Source organism: Halichoerus grypus, chromosome 12, assembly GCF_964656455.1.
Source record: "Halichoerus grypus chromosome 12, mHalGry1.hap1.1, whole genome shotgun sequence".
Lineage (NCBI taxonomy): Eukaryota > Metazoa > Chordata > Mammalia > Carnivora > Phocidae > Halichoerus > Halichoerus grypus.
In genome coordinates this window covers 13,276,920-13,281,485 of record NC_135723.1, presented here as the reverse complement: position 1 = coordinate 13,281,485, position 4,566 = coordinate 13,276,920, and the positions used below count along the sequence as shown (strand labels likewise).

The following is a 4,566-nucleotide window of genomic DNA, read 5'->3' as shown; positions in this document are numbered from 1 at the left end:
CGGCGCCCCGAAATTTCTTTCTTTTTAAAAAAAAATTTATTTGAATTCCAGTGTAGTTAACATACAGCGTTACCTTAGTTTCAGGTGTACAACATAGTGATCCAGCATTTCCATACATCGCCTGGTGCTCATCACTGACAAGTGCCCTCCTTGGTCCCCTCACCTGTTTCCCCCCGCGCCCCACCTCCTGCCCCCTGGTAACCATCAGATTGTTCTCTATAGGTAAGAGTCTGTTTCTTGGTTCGTCTCTCTGGGTTTTTTTTCTTTCCCCTTTTCTTATTTGTTTTGTTTCTTAAATTCCACATATGAGTGAAGTCATATGGCATTTGTCTTTCTCTGACTGGCTTATTGCACTTAGCATGATACCCTCTAGATCCATCCATAAAAATATGGAACACTTCACGAATTTGCATGTCATTCTGGCTCAGGTGCCATGCTAATCTTCTCTGTATCATTTCCAATTTTTAGTATGTCAAAGCGAGCACTGAAAATTCTTTCTTTTGTTTTTTTAAAGATTTCATTTATTTGAGAGAGAGAGAGAGCACAAGAGCAGGGTGAGGGGCAGAGGGCTGAGCAGGGAGCTCGATCCCGGGACCCCAGGATCATGACCTGAGCCGAAGGCAGATGCTTAACCCATTGAGCCACCCAGGTGCCCCTGAAATTTATTTCTCTTTAAAGTAGAAGTCCAGGTTGGCTGTCCAGGGCTGGAGGGGTGCTCCACACTATGAAGACCCCAGGCTCCTCTGCGTTGCTGCTTGGTCTCCCATGGCCTCAACATCAGAGTTCAAGTTCTGGGCGGCAAGAAGGAGGAAGAGACAGTGACAAAGCAAAGGGAACCCACATGCTGTTTCCTAAGAAAGGGCTATGGATGCTCCTTCGTCACAGTCACTTAACAGGAGCTTAGGCGCCTGTTATTATGGGTTGAATGATGTCCCTCAAAAAGATGTTGAAGTCCTAATCCCCATACCTGTGAGTATGACCTCATTTGGAAATAAGATCTTTGCAGATATAATCAGGTTCAGATGAGGTCATGAGGGTGGGCCCTAATCCAACATGACCCATGGCCTTGTAAGAAGAGAGAGAGACACAGACACTGGGAGACACGTAGGGAGAAGACAGCATGTGATGCTGGGGGCAGACATTTCTCTACAAGCCGAGGAACTCACAGAATGGCAGCTCCCAGCAGCAGAAGCTGGAAGAGGCGAGGAGGGTTCGTCTCCTAGAGCCTCCAGAGAGAGGGTCCTGTGACACCGTGATTTCGGAGCTCTAGCCTCCAGAACTGTAACACAATGAAGTTCTGTTGTTTGAAGCCACCCAGTCTGTGGGACAAAGTGGACAATAGGGAGGCACGGTGGCTTCTGAGTGGGATCATGACATGAGGAAAGTTGTTCTAAAGAGACTATCTCCCCATTGTGCCATTACAATACTTAGCGACTGATACAGGGGCCAGCAGGGGCCGGATCTTGAAGGACCTTGAATGGCAGGCTTCGGAGTCCTCCGAGGGTGGAAAATACCCACCATGAGGTGCCGTCATTTACTCTTTGAGAGGATCCTGAGACAAGGTCATGCGCAGAGGGAAGGCCATCAGCAGACCTTTCTAGGCTCCTGCAGTCCGTGTCTTATCTAAATGAGCCAAAGGTGGCCTCCCTGTATCAGTCCCTAGGCTGTTCATTCCTTCACTGTGGGCTGAGACCCATCAGCTCAAAAGCCCCCCCCAGGGCAAAACTCAAATTTTTACACATCCGCTTATTTAAAAAGTAGCTCAAACAAGCAGATTTTTAACCATTTAGAGCCTGCCTGCTTTGCATACCTTGCAAGGCACAGCTCACCCCATGTCTGCGAGCCAGAGATAAGATAGAGTCTGATAGTTACAAGACCGCAAGCTGCCCTTTGACTCAGACACTCCCCCACCCCCATGCTGCTGAGCAAGAGTAGCTAGACCTGTAAGCCCCCTCCTTGAGTCCCACATCCCTGGGGGTTCCCTTGCCTCCCTCTCCTGGGTGGTGGCACCTTCAGCTCACTTGAAGCTTCCGATGGTCTCAGGCCATGAGGGACTTCCCTGGAGTGCAATCTTGTTCAAGCCCAACTTTGTTAAAGCTTGCTTGTGACTGCCCATCATGGTCATATGTTTTTCCTTGGCCAGCCCCCAAATCCCTCGAACCTGGACACCGTACCCCTCTTACTCCCACCTGAGACCGCAGCTCAGAATAGGACAGTGGCTCGAACCCAGGCCCTGTTCCTCCTGGGTGAACCTCTGATCAGAGACCAAAGGGGAGAGAACGTACTGGGGCAGAGGGGATAGATACTACCCAGGGGCCTGGAGAGTTGGCCCTGAGGCCTCAGTCCTTAGCATGAGGGAAGGGCAGTTTGGGGGATATGGTTGGGATGCCATCAAGAAAGGATACACTCCTTAGTGAAACGCCAGACTGTGAAAAACACTTAAATGCGAAATCTTTTTTTTTTTTTTTTTAAAGATTTTATTTATTTATTTGAGAGAGAGAATGAGAGAGAGAGAGCACATGAGAGGGGGGAGGGTCAGAGGGAGAAACAGACTCCCTGCTGAGCAGGGAGCCCGATGCGGGACTCGATCCTGGGTCTCCAGGATCATGACCTGAGCCGAAGGCAGTCACTTAACCAACTGAGCCCCCCAGGCGCCCTTAAATGAGAAATCTTAAAAAAAAAAAAAAAAAAAAGTCAAATTCATAGAAACACAGAGTTGAAAAGTGGTTGACAGAAGCTGGGGTGTGGTGGAAATAGGGATGGTAAAGGGGTATAAACTTTCAGCTATGAAATGAATAAGGTCTGAGGAGCTGATGTAAAACACGGTGACCATAGTTGAAAACACTGTATTGTATAACTGAAATTTGCTGAGAGTAGATGGTAAATGTTCTCATAAAAAGAAGAAGGAGAGGGGTGCCTGGGTGGCTCAGTCGTTAAGCGTCTGCCTTCGGCTCAGGTCATGATCCCAGGGTCCTGGGATCGAGCCCCACATCGGGCTCCCTGCTCCACGGGAAGCCTGCTTCTCCCTCTCCCACTCCCCCTGCTTGTGTGCCCTCTCTCATTGTGTCTCTCTCTCTGTCAAATAAATAAATAAAATCTTAAAAAAAAAAAAAAGGAGAAGGAGAAGAAAGAAAGATAAACATGTGAGGTGATGAATGTGTTAATTAACTAGATGGGGGAATCCTTCCACAAGGTATACATATATCAAATCACTGCAATGTACCTTCAAATATCTTTTTTTTTTTAAGATTTTATTTATTTATTTGTCAGAGAGAGAGTGTGGGTGGGCAAGAGCAAGCACAAGCAGGGGGGAGCAGCAGGCAGAGGGAGAAGCAGGCTCCCTGGTGAGTGGGGAGTCCAATGCAGGACTCAATCCCAGGACCCCGGGATCATGACCTGAGCAGACACTTAACCAACTGAGCCACCCAGGCATCCCAACGCTTCAAATATCTTATAATTGTATATGCCGATTATACCTCAACAAAGCTGAATTTTTTTTTAAGAAAGGGGGGGTTACCCTCTTTTAGGGCCATGTCTGGTCATGATCTCTTCGCTGCATCCAGCACAAATGATCACTCTCAGAGCAGAGTCTGGGGTCTAGCATCTAGAAGGCAGGCTCGAATGCCCCCTAGAATGCCACCTCCTTGAGGGGAGGAAGCTGGTTGTCTCTGCACTACTCTATCTCCAGGCCTGGCAACAGGGCCTGGCTCACAGCTAGCCCTTAACAGGCACTGAGAAAGGGAGGGAGGGGGGAATGATGGACTTCGCTCCAGGGACCCTCTCCAAGCTGGATTGAGCCAGGTTCTGTGGCCTAAGGAACAGCCCCAGAACCTTCTGGGCCCAAAGAATCTTTGACAAAGACACCCCCCTTCCTCACCCAACCACAAATACCAATGCGTAGATGCTTGCCACCTAGGAATGTCCACTCGGGCCCCTGCGGCTTACACACCCCCATTTTCCACTGTCTGCTCGCCACCTCCAGGAGGAGGAAGTGGAGAAGGCTGGCATTCAGGCTCCGTATAACCCGGGCCCTCCTTCCCCCCCATGTACACCTCAGTTAGCTCAGCCGACTTCTGTTTCCAGGGTGGCATTTCCCTTCTCCACCCTCCCCAATCAAGAAAAGCCTTCTTCCTCACCCGTACCTCCCATTGCTGCCTGAACCCCACTCAACCTTTCCAGGCAGAAGCAAAAGTCAGCGACCCGATTCCTTAGGGAAGCGTTCTCTGACGATGCTCCTCTCCCGTCTCCCCCCGTCTCTTCCCCCCCCACCGACCCACCCCCAGCGGCCACCAGCAGGGAAACTGAATTCAGGAGGAGGAGCAGGTGCGGCGGGTGGGCGGGGAGGCAGGTGAATCTGGGGAGAACACGAGAGGACGTGCCCGTGGGACATCCAGGAGGAGAGGAAGCTGCGACTCTTGGACTCCCACCCAACTCCTCATCCAGCACCATCCTTAGCAACCCCCAGCCCGAGGCTCCAGGCTCGAGGCTCCAGGCTCGGGGCTCTGCTCCCAGCCAACGCCCACCTAGCTACCGCCGACGTCACAGGATTCCCGCTATCTCATTGGC

The 4,566-nt window shown here is 50.5% G+C and overlaps 1 non-coding gene across 1 annotated transcript; it reads right to left on the bottom strand.

Annotated features, from left to right (window-relative positions):
- Window positions 1-383: 383 nt before the first annotated feature.
- Window positions 384-489, bottom strand: LOC118521259 (U6 spliceosomal RNA). Its single transcript, XR_004910080.1, has one exon. It is a non-coding gene; the product is annotated as a U6 spliceosomal RNA (small nuclear RNA).
- Window positions 490-4,566: the final 4,077 nt, after the last annotated feature.